The 21,231-nt window shown below is 36.4% G+C and overlaps 1 protein-coding gene across 4 annotated transcripts in view; it reads right to left on the reverse strand.

Annotated features, from left to right (window-relative positions):
* The window catches only part of GULP1 (GULP PTB domain containing engulfment adaptor 1), a 137,190-nt gene that overhangs the window by 101,568 nt on the left and 14,391 nt on the right, over nucleotides 1–21,231 (reverse strand). For 3 of the 4 annotated variants that reach the window (XM_059820198.1, XM_059820195.1, XM_059820197.1), the window contains exon 1: nucleotides 7,602–7,691. The exons of the other annotated variant lie outside the window; for it this stretch is intronic. The gene's annotated coding sequence lies outside the window, so the exon portion shown is untranslated. Of the gene's footprint in view, nucleotides 1–7,601; nucleotides 7,692–21,231 lie in introns of those variants that run through there. 4 annotated transcript variants of the gene reach the window in all.

Below are 21,231 nucleotides of genomic sequence, written 5' to 3' on the forward strand. Positions count from 1 at the left end.
TTAAAAGCATATACAAAAAAAAAGCGCACAGAATCAGGTGCTGGGAACCAAACACCTGGAAACATACTCTGTGTTTTGAGAGAATGGCCACAAAATAAACAGAGGTGTAGAAGAATATTCAGATGTAAGTTTTAATTTTGAACAACTCAGCAGAGAGGAGGAATAAACTAAGAGTCTTAAGACTGGCAGTTTTAGATGAACACTGTTGTTCAGGAATCTGTTGAAACATTGTGTGAATGACAATTCACAAAATATACAGTGCCTCCGTGATAAAAAAATTGCAAAGCACTGAGCCATGTCATTTATTCAAAGGTAACAGAGTACTCTTCATAGATCATCATAATACAGCACCTACCCCGTAGGGCTGTCACCTCAACCCTGAGCTGCTGACATGACTACTGCCAAAGGCAGAGGGGCAGTCAAGTGTATATGCTTTTTAAGAGTCTTACATATTAATGTCACAGTATGGCAGAGTAAAGACATGACAATGGACATGCCTAAGAGTTACTTTCGGGGCAATAAGTCTGCAAAAAGGATTAAATTCATCCAGGAAAATAAAACATTCTTGAAGAGGAAGGGATGAAGGCAGCATGTAGAAGACGACCTGTGAGAGAATCCCTACTTACCATCACACAACCAGGAACCCCAGAACAGCAGAATTTTAAAAACGAATTTAAAATACGTTAATATTCATGTTTCTGATTTTTTAAAGTTTCTTTAAAAATGCTTTTATTTTAGGTGCTGCAAACTTCATAGAAGCACTTTAATCATTTTTCAAAAAAATGCCCTAGTGTTAAAAACAGTAATAAGGCGGGACTTTTCTGTTATTCTGCATCATTGAAACATGACCTGTTTGGCTATCCACGTCTAATTTTCTTTCATTTGAAATTTTTTTTTTTTTTAATAGACCAAAATTTAAGTATTCCTGCCTGTTAAAGTAGATCTTGGTTTAAATCTAGCAAGATTCAATTACATTTATTCCGAAATCTCCTTTGTTTGGATTTTTCGTCTCCATCTCTAATTCTGTAGTCACTTAAAAATGCAAAAGAGGGGTGTCTTAAATAGTACACGTCTAGAGAGCTAAATCACGTACCAAGTTTTTGAGCTGTTAAAGTAGACCCTTACATAAACCCCCTCAAAATGTTAGGAACGAGGCTGTCATTTCCAGCCTAGACAATATTTAGGTGACGCAACACATCGTTACTCACATTATTTTTCAAACATTCGTAAGTCTACTTGCTCTTTTTACTTCCATTCCAGGAGCAAGTGAAAATGTCCCAACTACCAAAAAATTAATAAAAATCAGAAAATAAGGTTACAGACGTATGGAAACATCATTTCTAATACACCTAGGACCTTGAATACACTTTGGGTAGCTCAAGTCTTCCCACTTCTGTGGTACAACACAGTTAAAAGTGAGAGGATGAAAAGACGACAGCAACTTTTACAAAAAGGAAGTAATCCAAATGGGGGGAGAGGCACTTTACTGCTTTTATGTTTATGTTATTATTAACCTTTTTTAATTTAGTTATGGTACTTCTGCCTGTAAAAGGCCAGAGTCAAACAGCCTCGTAACTTAGATTAACATGATAAACAAATCTGTAAATTTTCCAGTTCTGGAACTGAATTACAAGCACTGATTTATAAATACAAAACCAACTATATAAACAATGAGAAAATAAATACAACATGAATTACAATACAATACCTTGTTTCCTAACAAGAATATTACATGTTTTCATGCTAAATCCATAATCATTGAGGTTTGAAATATAATTCTTTCCCTGTCTCAAGAGCAGTCAAAAAATATTGCAGTTGATCTTCTCACTCCAGGAGGACATAAAAAATACAAAACCCTTCATACTTGTTAGGAATGTAACTTCAGGGAGAGAGATCTTAAAAATAAAGTAATTTATAAATGCAAATAAGAAGTGGCAACAGATTGCATTTGGAAGTTTAGAATGAAGCCTTTTTCAATTTCACATATCAAGTAACAGGTATCAGATAAAAAAATTACCTAATAAATAAGTATCTGCTGTGCAAAGCCACTGAGATGCTTACCACAGATGGATTGGCTAGTTTTCAATTTAATGTTTTACCATGACTCAAAAGCATGGAAGGAACAGACTTGCATTTAAAAACAGGATTGAGGGTTAGATAGAGGAGGGCTGTGTAACTTCTCTGTCTACATCTCTACTACAAAGAATAAAACATACTATAGAATTGTCTTACAAAACCATTTGAGTTAACCTCTGATACTTTGATTCATCTGTTTACTCATAGTGAAAAGTATACCTCTATAAATGCAGAATGTGATAGCCATTATATATTCCTAATAAGGCCAGATACAATATTTTTGGTAGGTAAGTAAAGAAAGGAAGCAAGCAGTTTTGAGGAGGAGTTTCAATAGCAGAACATCATTAACCCAAGGAAGCATTTAGATAGCAAACGAGCAAACTATAGACACAAAGATTTCTTCCAAACACAGTTCAAGCAATATTTGTGGGTTGGGGGGGGGGCGACTGGGAAGAATCAGAAATGCAAGAACAAAATCCATTAAGTTTTTGTTTGGTTTTTTTAAACACAGATTACACATATTCAGGCTGTTGACAGCCTTTTTGGAAACCACTTGAGACACACCTATCTCCACCTGTCATGTTGGAGAGCAATTGGCTGGGACACCATCTCATTCCTTGTGTCATGCATGAAGTCAGCCAGGCTATTCTGTTAGATTACAGCAAACTGTAAAGACTGGAGACTGATGCAGCAAGGCATCCAAGAACTACAACTGCACCAAGTAGGTTCCCTGGCTGCTGACACTTCTGAATAACAGAGCAGATCTTGGTACCTTTCTTCTACAGGCGAGTCCTTAGTTCTTACGGTTATTTAAATTAACAGGGACAAAGCAGCTGGAATTACATCTCTCAAACATACCTTAAACTAAAGGGTAATTAAAGTTTGACCTTACACATTATGCCAAAAGGCACTGCAATGCACCTATTTATTTTAATAGTACTGCAAAAAGTTTGAGATAAAAATGTTTTTAAATTATATAACTGCTTGACTTTCAGAGATGTTAAAGCCTAATGCTCAACTAGAAATAAAAATAATGCAACCTAGAAGCAGGTCAAAAAAAGGATAATTGCCTATAAAGAAGAAATTAATTAGAAATGTGGTAGAATCTTCACCACCTGCAAACTTTCAAAAACTTAATTGCCCTCTAAAAAGGACTGTCTCCCAAATAGCAGGATGCCTGTAACATAGGTGACTGTAAGAATCTCAAGGTAATACCTTGAAATAGACCTGGAAAAACTTTTACATTTTTAATCATTTGGCTGTAGTCTTGGTTGGCTCCTTGCCAGTACCACAGGCAATAAAGGGAATCAAGAAAAAGCAGTGATAAAACCAGCCTAGCTGTTTGGAAGGGGAAGCAGAGATCCAGCGGCAGACAGACAGGAGGTATGGTGGCAGCTTGGCAGAAATAGTGAAGGAGAAAAACGGAGCTTTAAATAAGCAGATCATGGTCATCAATACTGAGCACACAGATTTTTACTGGTACACCAAATCTTGTTATGTCCCCTAAAAACAGGATCCACTTTTGAATCAAGAAAATCAACAACAACAAAAAAAAACAACAACAAAAAAAACAGGCAAACACCTTGCAATTAAGACTAGATTTCACTGCTTTTCTTGTAGGCTTAAAGACCTATAGGAAGAATTTTCAAAATTTTCTAAATCCAGATCATGTACATAACTCTGCCCTCCTATTTGTACACGATCTTTGTATATTTTACTCACTCAGAACACCATACAAATACACTATACAAATTAAAAAATGGTTTTAATCATTTTAAGGGAAAAAAATCATTTTAAGGGAAAAAAATCATTTTAAGGGAAAAAAATCATTTTAAGGGAAAAAATCATTTTAATGTATATTTATTAGTTATACATGGTTATTATTACTTATTAAAACATACAGATCCAAACCATAACCCATCAATTTAGTTATCACCCTATGAGATACTGTTTTGTACAGTTTTGACTTAAACACATTGAAGTACAGCTATTTAAAAAACAATCTAGACAGCAGCATCTGATTCTTTTTGAAACTTTACTAATGCTCTTAAACCACTTCACAGAAACATAGCCATTCAAACACATTTAGCTCCGATGTTTCTCTGTCCCGTAAATATTTTTACATTTGATTTAACGCACTCTTGGAGCAGTTATGCTCCTCGCTGCCTTCTGTCCCCGAACACTTGCCCTCACTTATGCTGCCCTTCTCCTGTGCTGGCACAAGCACTCCTGCACAGCCAACTCTGTCAGGGAACTGGGCGGGGGGTGGGGGAGAAATGTGTTGGAGTTTTCTCTTACCACGTGCCAACAAGAAGTAAAGGCTGACAGTAAGCCCTAGAAAGTGGAAGAAGAGCAGGACCATCTCTGCCAACTTCCACAGTGGCTTGTACTGTGGTACTGAACTGGAAACCACAGCATCAATGTGCATAGGAAATCTTTCAGTAAATAACGATCTTTTCTTGGGTGAAGTGACAGTCACGCTTCAGTCCACAGAGGGGCTGTGCCAAAAATAGTCAGGAAAGACACGAATGCAATTCATTTATCCTCAATCTGCTGCCTCTATGCAGCATTCTGAGACATCAGCTCTACTTGACAAAGCCATTTAGATGCTAACATGGCAACAAATTCTCTGTATCTTACAAAAAATTGTTTTAGGTAACTAAACGTAGCTCAGTACTAAACTTACAAGAAATGTAAAGCATCAGTAAATGCAAAAGCCAGAGTTCATTAGCTTAATCTAACAGCATGAAGACATTTTTATTATGCTCATCTATTTGAATAGGCCATTAAAATAGAATAGAGACTGGGCAAACAAATATTATAGCAACTTTGATGAAACAAAGCTTTTCCAATGAAATGTTAAATGGCAATTGTGCATTAAGTGCACCTGCTTTCTTAATCTTCCTTGAGATTTTAACTTCACATGCCTATTGAAAAAAAGAATACAAGGGACATTACATGTCCCACTGGCCCCTCCTGCAGGTCTCTAAAGAGTACTTAACATAAACACTAATTTATGGTATTATACCCTTAGACTTCCAAGTATCTCAAATTCCACTTCAGGGTATTAGGCCAACTGCTGTTTAAATTATGTGTAAATTAGCTGAATCATGACCCTCCACTGGAAAAATCTGCATTATAGATCATGTCCTTAGGGAGTCGAATGTAATGACAACTTACCACTGAGCTAATCAAGAATCAGAAAATGAAGTTAAAATTAACTAAAACAGAGGCACTAAAAAAAAATAGTAAATCAATAGTGTTATCCAGCTGAATCAGGTCATGCATGCTAGAACCTCCTACCATTTACTATTGCAGTAAAAATGAATTTTAACACTCTGCAAAATAACAGGGAAGTTGAAACTTTGTTTTTTTTTAACTACACTGCAGTGAAATTAGAACACATTCACCATTTTGGAGTTTTTAGAGCCTGTCACTGATCAACATCTGATTTTGACAATGCCAATGATTGACCCTAGCCCTAAAGATTTGTGTGCTAGTCAATGCATTTTGCACGTAATTTCTGCTGTAACTTTGCAACGCTACATTCTTCATTTACTCAGTAAGTGATAGACCCTAAAATTACATACACCTTTAAAAGCCCAAGGACTTTGCACAAAAAAAACAGTTTGGTCTTTAAATTCCAGAATTCCAAATACTCCATAAGCCTGCTTGCAAATCAGCAAAAGAATTTGTATCTAAGCATCTTATATAAATCTGTTTCAAGTAAGTCCACATCTACAAAATGATTCCATGTTTTGAACTGGTAACAAGTCCTATCAATAACATTTTTTTCCAGTGGGTCTGGCTTTGCCCCATCCTGTAGAAGAGACCCATTAGGTAGTCTTTTTCAAGTGCAGAGATAAAAGGAGAATCCCGTACATACATGGGAGAGATTTTGAGTTGCTGCTGTCAGAAAGAAAGAATCTGTCTCCTCCCATTTGTTCCCAGACTACAAGATCCTTTTGCAACTGGCAAGCTTTGATTTTTTTTAAAATTATTATTTCTCTTCACACACACCCTTTTTTTTTTTTTTTGGTCTAAGCTCCCATCTGCCCCATGAGAAATATTTTTCAACAAGGAACTCTTGCTTAAGTAGTGAAAGAGTCTAAGGAAGAAAGCTAAAGACTTGTGTACCCATTGTTTTATTTTAGAAAGAAAGTCAAGAACGACAGCCTTTCATCCCAACCATCCAGGAAATGAGAACCATAGGACCTGTCTGAAACGGAATTAGGAAGTAACATCATGAAGTCATAAACACACATGCTGACTTCCTGAAAACCAGCAGTAACTGAAGTCATCCTTGGTCATCCTCCAACACAATGCCATACCAGTAATTCCAAATCCAAGGAGCTTTTACTTGAAACACAGTATTTGCGTACCAACTATGTTGAGGACATCAAGATACAGAAGGGAGGTCAGAAGAGAACTGCAGACTAGTGACCTGTTTTTGAGAAGTAATGAAATCATGCGAGTACTTTGGAGAGGCTATAATTTCACAGCAATAGCCACCTTGGTGCCAGATTAAAGATAATCTTTGGGAAAGCCAGCAGCAGCAGCAGACTGACTAAGCCTAATGTGACTTCAGCGCTACACCTTCTCAAAGGTATTGCAATGGATTTTTGGATTTAGTCAAATGAAACAATATGCACTTGCTCTAAAGCACATTGCTGCAACTGAAATAAGCAAGCCAAGAGAAAGTTTTTGTCAACACTTACATTGCTAAACAAATGCTGTTGCTTATACAGCCATCAAAAGGATACAAATTTGCTACATAGTTTTAGCTTACCCTCCTTTCACTAAGCTAAATGAAACATTCAAGTTTTCCAGAGGCTCCTAGTTCCCTACCCATGCTTAGAAAACATTCATCTTTATTTAATGTTTTTGAGAAGTATATCACAACCACTTCCATAAATAAACTCTTATCCATAGCATTGCAAGTCCCCAAATTTTGCCTTTTTTTCCAATAAACCAACGGAAACTTCAGAGCTGCTGTCTTTCCTTTACCCAGAGAAGCCTTTCTCTCTACACTAAAGAGAAGCAAGGACACTGCAGCTTCAGTGGACTGTAGAAATGTTTTCAATCTAAGTACTGAGTTATCAGGTGTGGAGAAAGGAGGGACATAAAAAAAGGCAAAGAAAAGAGAGGAAAAGCTGATTTGTAATAGCCATGCCAACAAGCGTTATTCTCTCATTCAGCAACAGCATTACTGAAACTGTTACTTAGACCGTGAGAGCTTTGGGTCAACAGCTTGGCCCTGCCATACACTCAGCAGTTGACTTCAAGTCAAAGGTACTGTTTAACAGGGGAAATGGACAGGAGCACCTCTCTAACCCTCAAAGTCTATAAACCTAGCCTTTTGGTTTTGTTGCAAGCACTTTAAATGGAAAAGAAATAAAAAAAAACTAACTTGAATCATTGATTCCAGTCTTAAAAAAACCCCCTCCACTCAACCAAGAAAAATTCAAATATTTGCATAATCCTTTACTATAAAGCAGTTCATAGCAACAATTAAAACAGCTTACCCTCTGCATTCAAATTTCTTGCCAAGGTACAGAGAAGACACTAATTCTCATGTGGAACAGATCACTCATTTGTCAACACTTTTGAACCTTTGTTACTGCTGCTTTATAGTTTCTCATGTACTAGAATAAAAAGAAACAATGACACATATTAGTTGTGAACTAGTGTATTATCTAAGCATAGAAATTTTTTTCTCATTTTAAGAAATTTAGTGCTAACAGTTCAATGGAAATATATTTCACACAATCTTTTTAATAGAATTCTGCTGGAAAGGTCTAAATCAGACTAAAACACTGGAAGCAATAGAACTATATTTTCAAATAGGAATTCTATTTCAAATATTTTCCCCATAATTTCCACAACTGCTCTACACTGACAAAATAACCATTTAACACAATTAACAGTAGCTTGGCCATTTACTAATTCCTCTAAATATGAGATGCGCACCACATTCAACATTAGACCAAAATCCTGTTGCTTCAAGGAAAAGTTGATTGGTAGTCTCTCAATAAAAAATAAAAAAAAAAAAAAAAGAGAACACTGCACTCCCACAGATGCCAGGAAATGTGTCTGTAGAAATGGTACCACATCTTGTTTCGACATAAGGAAGTTCAGTCCACTCTCCTGCAGAACCAGGAGCCAAAGAAGTCTCCTCTTGCCCTGTTTCTGGTTTTACCAGAGAGCAACATGTGACCTGGTCCCTCCTAAGTAACCACCATGGCCTTCACTCCTTGATGTTCTCCATTTTAAGATATTTATAGAGGATTTTAAAATACTCTTACCTTCTTTACCGAACGTTTGGATAAATCATACCAATTTAAATCTTGATATTTTTGACGATGGACTCTGAGATGTTTAGTTACACTATTCTCTTCAATCCCCTTGGATCTGTTAACTTCCAGGTATCGAGATATCAAGACCTAGAATTTTACCTAATCAGCAAGGGAATATTAATTCCCTGATCGATGAAATGAATAAATGATTCTACATCTTCTATACAGACATTCCTTTCATTGGTCTATCTTTTGCTGCCTTAGTGTAATGACTCAACTTTGTGAGAAATGTGAACTCATGCTATTTCTTTTCCTTCATTTCTTGTTTCTTTACTTCATTCCACGTTCCTTGACATGGTTGCTTTTTTTCCCTTAAGAAAAAAAACCCAAACAACAAACTCATCACACTATGCAGCCCTTCCCCATCTTGTACCATTTCATCTAATAATTGTCACAGATTTTTTCATTAGTTCTCATCTGAGTTTCACCTAAATCAATCCAATTAATCATGTTTTCCCTTTTTCTTAAGTCATTAGTCAAGGTGGCAAGTAAAACCAGATGACAGTAATGCCTCTAGCACCTTATTTGACAACTCCCTCCGATTTGATTTATAATTTATTTTTTTCTTTTTTTAAAGTCAAGAACCACAAAGCTCTTCCATTCAAGGATTTCAAAATAATTTTTCAATTACAAATTGGAGAAGCACAAATGTCAAAGGCTCTTCAGCTACAGCACAGAGCCCACTAAAAATAATTACAGCCTGATACTTACTCCACTACAACGAATAAATAGGTGCTAGAATTAAAAAACCACATTCTTTCATCATATAGCTCAACACAATAGCATCATCCAGTTTCACTGGTGACCTTCTCTCAACTTACCCTTTTTTGAAGGGTCTTGTTAACACCTACTAAGGCTGGAAACAGTGTACTATGCTCTGGTACTTGACAGTACAAGCCACAGCTAGACCAATTTATTTTGGCATTGCATCAGAACTAGAAACCTACTCACAAGGTACTCAGGAGAGGTTTACATTGGTTATTACATAGCTATTAGCTCTCCGCGGCCTGTTGGAGATAACATACCTAAATTGTCCTAGGCTGCATAAAGATTGCTTGGATTTTTTGCTTCCACAGAAACAAACACACCCTGCACTTGTTGCCAGTACCCAAGGTACTGAAGATACTAGAGGTATCGTCTAAGGAAATCTAAAGAAAAATATATACCAAATAAGGGATGTATTCTTCAAGGTGAAATTGTAAATTAAGGTACAAAAGTGCAAATAAGTCAACAAAGGAAGTTCTTGATTATGCTGCACTTCTAGGGTTTTCAGTCTTTGCAGTGATTTAGCGAATTTACAAGGATGGCAACTTTTACCTCCCCCCAAGACTCTAAGCAGTTTTATTTGCATTCACATAGTCTCAATTGTTTCTCAAGGGTGAAGTAGCTTTCTTGTTAGTTATCTCCCTTTTATTCAAAATAAAGTTATTTGGGTTTTGTTTTGGTTTGCCTTTTCAACCAAACTTGTCTATTTGTTTTCATATATTCTGTTTTCTTTAGCCAGTGTCTCCATATTTCATTCAAGTCAAATTTCAGTAACCAGCTCAGAATCTATTGCAAAGGGAATAGATTTGTCAGGGTTACTCAGCTGAGGGGCTGTTATTTTCAAGACTACTACAATATTCTGTTATGTTTAAAATGATGATTTATAAGTATTCCATTCCTTATCAAACACATAATTCTTACCACTAGATCACCCTTATATCTCCATAGAAACACAAGAAGAAACAATAAAACAGATTACAAACTTGATATTGAGTGATTGTCTGAACTATGTTTTTTTATTTTTGTCACCTCTAAGACTTTATACCGTCACACGCACTTGATATTTATGAAAGCAAAATTCTGAAGTTTTCACTGTGTTATCCATTCCAGAAGAAAGTTAAGCCCATAGTAAACTTCAACCTCTGACTGTCTCTACTGAACGCTAGCCACGTGATCAAATATTACTCAAATCTAGGCCTAGATACTTTTCACTCAAGTTTATTTTAGGTAAAGGCACCTTTTGTTGATTTTGTTTTCCTAGTCAAGAAGCAGAATAGCATTGGAGGCAAAAAGGCTTCAGGACCTTGCACCAGGTGCTTACTTATTCTGTTTATGCTACTAGGGACTAAAGTCAGACCTACCAAAGAAAACTTACTATCATTGAATACTAATATTCCAAATAATTTCACCTGGCAAGTTGCTGATAGTATCAGTTATCTATGTACTTCAAAATAATTACCAGTGGTTCAGCAAGTTCATTAACTAAATCCTTCGATACTCAATAGGGCATGTCCTTCAGACACACTGATTTGTACTGTTTGCCTATATCACACATTCATTTCTGGCTTTTTGTCAACAAGTTAGTAGAAAAACACCACGACTTTCTCCCTTATTTTTCCTATAAATCTCTAGTTAAGAAACAGTAAGTCCCCTAAAGAACAACCCTTGACCAAAAAAAAAAAAAAACCCACTTAAAAAAGAAAATCTTAAAATTATTTTAGTTTGCCTCTCTTTCTATAATTAGCAAGAATGCATTCTGCCTTTCATGTTCTTTCTGTAACTTGGCTTACCAAGTCAAAAAAAGATCCAGAAAGTATGACTAATGATATAGTATACTAGTAGAATAAAAACTGAATGCTAACAGATCAGAAACATTTTCTAACAGGCTGTATACTGCACCACAACATTATAATTTCACTGCCTTGTTATTTTACCAAACAAAATGTGTGTCCATTTTAGTAATTATGCAATACATCATGCTCACCTATTTTACTTGCTTCTATCATGCGTTTACAGGAATACCAAGATAATAAATGCTGAAGGTCATTTGTGTAAGACAGTATGTTCTGGAGTTACAACACACAAACATTTTTTTTCCCCCCTCTATCTAATGTGAAATGTATTCTGTACCATTTCATCATCATACAGTACTGAACTCAACAAGCAAATGCTATACCTTCACACTGATGCTCTTTTTCTTAAATTTGTCTTTAAAAAAAATGCAAAAGGTAGAGAAGTGGTAATTTCAGCTTTTGCAATAATGTATTTTTGTTTCTAAAAATTTCCAAACCTTAAATCCACATGAAAAGAAACAGTTTCCACAGCCCCCAATAGTCTCAACTAAACTTCCCTTTCCAACTTCAGTAACACCCATCCCTGTTAACCTATCTCGCTCAGTTCATGGGTGCATCTCCTATTGCATTCTTACATAATTTCAATGTGATTAATACTCTCTTTCTTTTGCAAAATACTTTACATTCTTCATTTTTGCACGGTCATGAAAATAATTTTTATAGCTATTTTGATCCAGCAGACGTAAAAAGGAAACTGCTATTCTATAGAGAGGGTTAAAAGTCTTCTATGTCTCAGCACCTTAGTATCTATGTACTTCATATTACAATTGGCTTTACTTACCCATAAACTAAGGCTTACAATATAGGCTATTTTTAAATCTTGGATCTGTGGTGTAATGTGATATGGTCTCGACTAAATCATAATGCTAACATGTAAAGGCCTAAAGTAAATTCTAAAGTGGGTGATAAAGAGAAAGCAAAGTTGATATACTCAAATTAAAGCCACCCTGCAATATAAATGTTACAGTAGTGCCATAAAATAATGAGCTGTGGCAGATTAAGGAAGGAAGGATCTAGAACATGGATTAGGTAACAGTAGCTGTACTCAAATTGAAAAGAAACCTCTTGACAAGTCCAATGGTTGTCTAAACAACCTGTTTCCCATACAATCTTTAAAAAAAAGCAGGGGGCGCCTTTCAAAACTTTGATGTGGTGATAAGAACTTTCAAGCAAATAAAAATGAGCAAAACAATTAGTACAAAAATCAAAAACCACTAAGCCAAGTTCTTCTCTTAAGGTTAATTCAGGGAGCAGGGCATAGGGTGCTTCTCAGGGGAGGACAGCTCTGATTTTTTGCAGTTCAAAAATCACATCGCCCTCTATACAAGGAAAAGACTAGGAAAAAATATAAGGATTAAGTAAATTCCCAGATTAGACACAGTCATTTCTCACACTTTAAATAAGAATGTATTTGCAAAGATGAAACTAAAGATGCAAGCATTCTTAAGCAGGGAAGAAACATCAATGTAGAGTATCACTTAATTCCTCTGTATGAGAGAAATTTGTCCCAGCAACATTTTGAAGATCTCTAAGACTAGAGGAATAAGCAATATATACAGCCCTATCACAGGATGCAACAACTATTTTATTCCTACATTTTAATTTATGCCTAAATAACAGTTAGACTATCTCTGACCAGAACAAGGAAGATCTCCTTACAGTTGCAGAGAAGTCCCAAAATCTGACTGCATCCTAAAGAACCAAAGGCAAACTGAAGAAATGCAATCTGTCTAAAATCCTCCTTATCCTACAGCTTCTTGATAGGCAGCAGGTTCACTTAAGGGTATGCACAAATTGTTTTAACACATTAATAGAGGACGCTTAAAACCGATTCGGAGCACAACATCTTTAGGACCTACATTTTCATTTGTCTCACCAGGTATTCAGGCAGTGCATCACCGCTGACAGGTCAGCAGCTGCAGGACTCAGCAGAGATCATTCCTTCATACTCCCCTACAGATACTGGGAAGGAGTACAGAGGCATTTTAGTCAACTAGCACAAGTCACTGGCTAATCTGAATTACTCTGCTCAGCACAAACAAGCCAATTTATGACTCACTGACTAGCTTTCACTTCTGTGGTGAGGGTTGATCTAACCGCCAGAATGAACAAAATAGCCAATGAACCCATTTTATTTTCAGACAGCACATTTCATATCTTGTTTTTCTTGGTAATGTCATGAATTTGTGTTCTGCTTGTTCTATTATTATCACTAAAAATCAGTAATGTAGAAAACATGATCATCTACATGCTGCAGGAGTCCTGGACAACAGAAATTTTCATAAAAACATGAAACAGCAATGAAGCATAAAAATCAGACAGGCCAGTGACTTGAGAGTTAAGATACAGTTCTATGCTTAATTCTTATCTGACCATTAAATGTCATCTAACCATGCCTCGATTACTGACCTGGAGAATGGAGATGGTATGAGCGCACCAAGCTGAATGAGTAAGCAAAACACTCCTGGAAAAATTAGAAAGAGACTCACATGAGTTTTCAGCTATTGGTAGCTGGTATTTATTTTGGAGAGCAAATTAAGTAGGGGGAGCTAACAGAAATTAAAATATGTTTTGCTGTATGATAAGTAAGTACTGCATATGAATACAAATATTTTACTACTATACCTCATTTATTAATTTTAACCTTCTCCAAAATATTTGTAAGAAACTGAATCAAAAAAGTTATCAAACAAGAACTCCATACAGTTCTACCGTGAAAACTAATACACAGCTCCTTGCCTTACATTGTACAACACCAGCCTGGAGTTCATTATCTAAGAAACCATCACACAAGTTTTCCCTCTATAGCCAGTCTTTACACAAACCTCATATTCTCATATAAACTGAATTGCAGATACACATACAGATGAGATATTTGTTTACAAACATAAATACAAAAGCTTGTCACGATACACTTTAATGCATATTATAAAAGATGCCACAGAAACAAGAAAAATTCACTTACCAACTAATATTTACATTCTGGCTAGAAAAGAGCGGGACGAGAAACCTTTAAATGTCTACCATGTCAATGAAAAAATCCAAGATATTTGACTGTCAGAATATTTTAATTAATGTGGAGATCTTAAAAAAGCTTTTCTGATCTATACCCACATGCTAGCTCCAAAACACCGATGAGATTAAATAGTTTCAAGCAGATCTGACAGTCTCATGAGATCAAAAGAACAGTGATAAACCAGCACACTAATTCACTAAAAAAAAATATGCCTAAAGCAGTGAATTACTTTTCCTTGTGTCTTTGAGGAATGAATAGAAGGAGTATGTATACATGCAAGGACATAGACTTATGTGTGTGTATATAGATGCATAGAGCACCAATATACAATTTCTCTGCATTTTACACTTCAGTTACTGATCTTAGCGGTACTGTTCCCAAGAGAGCCTCAAAAGCAGGCAACCAATCTTTCCTTCAGCTGTTTACTCCTTTCCCTTTTAAGTTTGCATGGGGATGAGACAGGGAGAACAATGCAAGGCTCAGAAGCTGTTGGTTTGCAATCAAGAAGCACAAACTTCTTAATTTAGGAGCTGGGATTCGGAACTCTTTCCTCTGTACACTTTATAATGTAATTACACTATTGCTTCTTGCTCAACATGACTCAGGCCAGACCACTTTTTTTTCTGTGGACTCAAATGTGTGAGGATGCCAAGAGCCAGACTTCCTCGCTGACAGTAGAAATACCTCTGCCTTCAAGAGCAGCTTTGCCCTCTGAAGCTGTTCTGCGATGCGCTGAATTTATTCCCACAGGAGCCCTCTTCATTGTAAAAAAGGTTTATATTGTATCCCCATGTAGTGTGCGATTTACCGTCTGGTAATGATGGTTTCCTCATACGGCTGCTATAGCCTGGCAAGTTCGCAAATATTGCTTGCATTACCCAGAAATACTGCCCATGCACACCCAGTGCAGGGTTGACAGACAAATCAAATCAGCCCAGAACATATCACACTCACCATGCAGCAAAAACCCGTCTCTAGAGCAAGAAACAACAGTGATGCCTTGAGAACATACTACAAATGCACCTCTTTGATTAGGAAATTTTGCGTAAAGATAGGGAAGTCACGTATCACTGTAAAATCATGAGTCAAACATTTAAGAGCAGCTGTTAAATATTTAATGGGAAGCGTTATGAAACATCACTAACAAACAGAGATGAAAATAATAAAAAAACCAAACACCACTTTGGTTGTACTAAGCCAGCTTTCAGTGCATACTTCAGACATTACTTGTTACCACAGTAGGAAAACAAGATAATGATTATAAACATTGTCTAAAGACAGATACAAAGCTGGGAATGGACCTAGAGGAGACAAGGAAGGTGGAGAATAGACACAAACAAGTTAAATGTCATTGCTGTGGGGAGGGTGGGGGGAGGAATCTATAGTAGATGACTGTAGAAATTGATTCCCCCACGCCACAAAGCCTTGGGAAATACTGCTTTTACATTTCAGAAAGGACAATCTTGTGCTTAGTATGTTAAGTAAACAAAGCTGAGTTGAAAGAGGAATGCCAGAAAAGCTTTCCAGTTTGCTAAGCTGACACACAGAAATATAAGGCTGTGGTCAGGTTCAACTACTTACCACACTAATTATTCACTCCTGAAAAAGCTGTGGTTTTCAGGCTTTACTGAAGTCCAAATCGCAATACACAGGTTAAGATTATTTTGAAATAGCCAACACATACGCGTCACCATGTGTTCTAACTTCTCTTTTTAATGGGACTTCAAAACATCTGCACATCAGAGTCAAACCTATGTTCAACTTCACAGCCCTCCTCAGACGTAAAAACATATTTCAAGTTTGACACACCATCATACAGATTAAGCCATGCCATACAGGCATCATACAGATTAAGCCTGAACTTTTCAGAAAGCACTAAACTTAGTTTTCAGACTTACAACAGATTCATCCTTTAAAACCTGTGAAAATCCAGAGAACTGATTGACACCTGCTCCTCACCCCCAGAGGAACAGTCATATCACTATTTAAGCAACTGGATACACTGATTTTTCAGCGCAGGTTCTCTAAATCTAGTCCTATAAAAACACAACCAAATCTAGAACTCAAACCTTTCTCCAGAAGCCTGCAGTCTGCTTGTCTCAAGCTGATTTAAGGAAGCACATACTCCGCTTTTTTCCTCCTGTTTGGATGGCAATTTTGATTTAAACACTCTGACAAGATACTCATTTGGGGACAGTTTTAAAGAAAAGAATTGTTTTTACCCCATGATAAAAGTTTGATTAGGTTTGTGATTTATAAGAAATTATTTAAATAAGGCCAGGTTACAGATGACAGCTTGCCTAAATCGATGCAGCCCAGAGCTGCATAAAACAGAATAACTTGAGCATCACAGCCCTTTAAAACATGATTTATGATGATTTAATCTTTCCACAAATGGGTATAGAAAGAAAACAGAACTGTTATGCCTGGAAAATAAAATTGCCAGCACAAATACTGTAGCCTAAGTAATTTTCTAAACAGCCATATTACTTTCCAATAATAAAATACATTTGCTCTGTATCCAGACTGCAAGTAGTGAGCAAATGCATTGAACATCAAAATATAATTTAGTTTAACTCTTCAATCCTGAGTTTATTTAGGAAAAGAACCCAAACAATTTGAAGTTTTCCAAACAGTAAATAAAAACAGATTAAGAGCTCCAGATCACACAATATTCAATCTCAATTAACCAATATCTCTTTTAACATTATGTAGATAGCAGCCACATATTGATATACAGTCACATTTGGAGCAACTGACAGTGATATCACTTCATATGAGAAAATGCCCCCAGTACAGAAATTATCCAAAGTATAAAATTTATATCTTATGACACATTAGAAGTAGCTACTTTAATTGCTACTGTTATCAAAACAGTAGCAGTTTTGTAAGTAAAAAGTGTAAAAGTGATCAGTAAAAGTGATGTCAACATCTATTGATTCAGTATCATTCAGGACTGTTGATCAAAAATGCCTTCATTATTAAAGCTAGAGAATTTTGTACATTGATGCTCAACCAACTGCTAAGAATTGGCAGAGTTCAGAGATTAGCCTCTGCCATCTGCACATGAATATGTAGCAAGTGTTCATTTGATTAGAAAAAAAGAAGGTACAGTGATTACAACTAAAACATATAGAGCACCATTTAAAGAAACACTAAGGAAGTGATTTCAACCCATAAGATTCCTGTATCAGATACGATGACACCATCAGAACATAAACTGACCCTACAGATATTATGCAGCACATCACTTCTAACCAAGGCTTCAAAAAAAAAAATTTTTATCAAAACAGGATACACAGGCTGAGACATTGGCAGTTGCCAACATGAAAGACTAAGATTAGTGAATGTCTGAAGGCAAAAACTCCACCCAGCTCCAAGGAAAAGTTGTAAACTTTGCCTAGAAGTCTGAAATTACATGATTCAAACTGTGGAATGATTCCCTCTCTTAGTATTTTGAGATCATATAGTGAACGCTGCTGCCATGTACTCCTCCCAGGAAGTCTTTACCTGAGCTTTCAGACTGTCTCACAAATGAAGCTCCCATGACTAAGTCTCTACTGGGCTGTAATACTGCATCCCCTTAGATTTTTCTGAAAATTTTCCTGTTTATTACTATTCCACAGACCCACACTTGGAAGCACTGTTGATTATACCACTTCTACCACCCTGCAATGGCCTAAGCACAACCTTGCACAGTCCTTCGGCCCCAGCCTGGATTTACCTGATACTTTGCAGTATCTTAGTTGAGACTTGGAGCACATGGGACACTCCTCCCACAATGCTGAACTTCTCCTGGGGATCAAGGTGCAGTGGACAGCATCTAAATCAAAGCCTTTCTCCTCTGCATACTACCTCCAGCACTCCCTCCATGTGCAGAACTCAATGGTTTAAAAAAAACCCACCCAATTTCTCATCCTCTACTATTTTATGTTATGACCGTGTCATAACGCAAAATTGATAGGTAAGAGAAGGAGAAAAAAAAAAAAAAAGCCAGACAACTACGTAGAATCATGAAGAAAATGAAGCTCCAGAAAATGCGGGAAAAAGTGTTAAGTATCTTGTAAATAAGACATTACTTTGGAAATTATAATAGTATTTCTCTACAGTGACCACATCTTTTAAAGATCCTCACTGTTATTCTGCTCTTGGCTACACTTTGGGCATTGGACACAATATTATGTACCCTTGGCTGTATCTACTTTGTCCTTAATTACAGGCATGAAGCATCCAACCAAAGCCATGACATGAACTATGACTGGCCTTGTGGATGGAAGCAATGCAAGGACTGAGGATCATGAGCTTCACTGAAGATCCCAGGGTTATACCAATATTGCAACAGCATCGCATAGGGAAATTTACACTCGCTTTAAAGAAAATTGGCTTGGTCTACGCAAGACATCGTAAGACTTTAGAAGCACCACCCAGCTTCATCCTGGGTATTTCATCCTGTTTCTCAGGAGTAATCCAGGAAAGAAAAGAAAGAACAAAAGTGCAAAACTAGAACTTGCACAGCACAAGGCATGGAGCACTGGAGTTGCAACATTTTTAGCATTCATGGCAACTTCCTCAGCATTATCTCAAATTGTCCAGGCCATAAAGACATTCTCTTTCTTTTTAAGGAAAATCCTAACTGCCATTAGACACATGTGGTGAATAACTGTTGACATGACAAACTATGTAGACAATCTGTTGTTTATACTAAGAAACATGTCAGCATTTATTTAGTCAAGGAAAAATGGTAGAGAAGGTTATATACAGCATGTCAATTGAAATTTCAATCTTCAGATATGTTTTAAATGTAAATAAGTAGACTGTATCCAGGAAAAGGTGAGGGAGGCAATACAAGAAAGAAGACTGCCAAACTACAAACCTAATATATGGAAATAATTTGTGATTCACTACATATTTTAATCTAAAGTAGAGATATTGTATAAGTACTTACACAATGGAAAAACTCCTTTAGCAAGAAGTAAAACAATTATCTTTTTTAAAGTATTTCAGATGGATTTCTCAACCATATAATCACATAAAGGTATTACGCTTTTTATAAATCTATAAGATGGTTAAGTTCCGTTTTCATCTGAATTTTTAAAAGCTCTCACAGATTCAGTTGCTAAACATATTCCGTTACAAAAGCCTGTTTAGCTGTAATCAGTGACCTAAAGCCAGATATACTCCAACTTTGTTTTGCAAATCACACCATATAAGCCTAAGTCAGAGTGAAAAAATATATTAGACTGATAAAACACTTTTAGATAAGAAGCTCAAAAATTATCCCTGAACCAAAGCTATTAAAAGGATTAAATTTAAACATCTCTGACAAGTTTCAATTAAAGTAAATGCTAGTTGCCACCTACAAGAAACACAACATACAACATTCTTTCAACATTGTATGTTTAATTAAGGATCCTATGATCAACCTAAACGCAGATACTCAACAATGCAAAGACTAAAAGACAGTTTTACTACATGCCATACATCATCACTCTTCCCCAAGGTCTCACCGCTAAAGTAAGCAACTCTCATGACTTCCCATGAATTAAGAGGCATCATGTAGTATTTATGTGGATCTGGAAGGCTGTTTTCAGATTCCACTTACACTAGTTAAAAACACTTCCTTCCCCATCTTAAACTCCATTATAGTAATGGCCTCTAGGAAATCAGCAAGTATCACTCCTACCACCACAGCTGAATTTCACATAGATACTCTACAGTTTTAAACAAACCCACTCACACTGGAATGAAGTGCAACATTCCCAGGCAGGCACAGGCAATACACTTAAGCTTATTCTGGCTCCCAATGGCTATCTAATGTCTCCCACTAAAATACAGTATTTGACTTTGTCATAATTTGGACACGGTCACCCCTGCAATGGATGAACAGACCAAGGTCTTGTTGAGGTCATTTATCATCATCGTTAACATTGGTCTGGCCTGTCATTGAAGCAGGAATATATGCAGTAAGTTAATTAGGAGAGAAGGTATGGTACAGCCCCTTCCTTCCACTAAAGCTTGTTTTGATCTTTTAAAATGGGTGAAAATTATCTTTACAGAAACTCTAAACTAGTTAAGAGTTCTTACTGTTCATATTCTTTGGTAAATTTATCTTCCTGAAATATTGTCCGGATTCTAGTGCTCATTTTTCAGTCAGTAACTAGTCTTCTCCCCTCTTCCTATTTGAAACCATTTTTCAGTTCATATCCATCTTTAATTTTTCCCTCTGTTCCTTTCCTGCCTAAAACCTCTCTGTTGAAATAAAAGAACTCACAACTTACACGGACTGATGATGGGAGATCAATACCTGCAGTAATCCACAGTTTCTGGATAGGACCTTGCATTTTGTGCTCTGCCATAGACTGCTATTGCTGGCTTTGGACAGCATACTATTCCTGTTAAACCTAACTATGATGGAGTTCTGATGATGTCATGCTTGGCAAACTCTTGACTAAATAAGGGATGATACCACTTCTCAGTGATCTCTAAACACAATTCTATTGTAAAAAGGTCCAAATGTAGTACTGGCTGTACAAAGGGGCAACCATTATATACTCAAAACCTGCATTGCTACTCCATAGCCTTCAATGCAGTAATTTCTATAATATCACAACTTCAGCTCATCAGCATCTTCTTGCCAGGTTAGGGTTTGAATCAATCCCTCCTTTCCAAATGACATGAAAAAAATCTATCAGGTATTCTTTCATTTGGTAACCTTTATGATTATTAAACATTTATACTTAGCAAAAAGAGATAAAGAAAAGGACATCCCTTCTTATTTGCATATTAGAGGTGTGTCTGCTTCAAACACAGGTTCAAGCCTGTAACCAACCATTCACTTTCCCATCAAGTACTACAGAGGGTAAAAGCTGACCCATTTAGACAGTTCAATTTTGCTTTTCTTAAGACCATTGCTAGACATTCTATTGTATTCTTGAAGATGTGCATTGCCTTTTCATGCCTACAGGCACACTGTAATGCCACCTAAAAAAAAGGTACAAATAAAATTCAGGTTGTACTACAGGATTTTAGTCTTGCTACCGTTTCCTGAATTTTGTTAAGACACAATATTGTATTCACTTTCATGAAGACTAATATTTCATTGTAACAAGTTATGTCTAGACAATCTTTATGTGCAAACATAATGACCAAAATAACAACTGCCAAG

The sequence above is a fragment of the Gavia stellata genome, chromosome 8 (genome assembly GCF_030936135.1).
Source record: "Gavia stellata isolate bGavSte3 chromosome 8, bGavSte3.hap2, whole genome shotgun sequence".
Taxonomy (NCBI): Eukaryota; Metazoa; Chordata; class Aves; order Gaviiformes; family Gaviidae; genus Gavia; species Gavia stellata.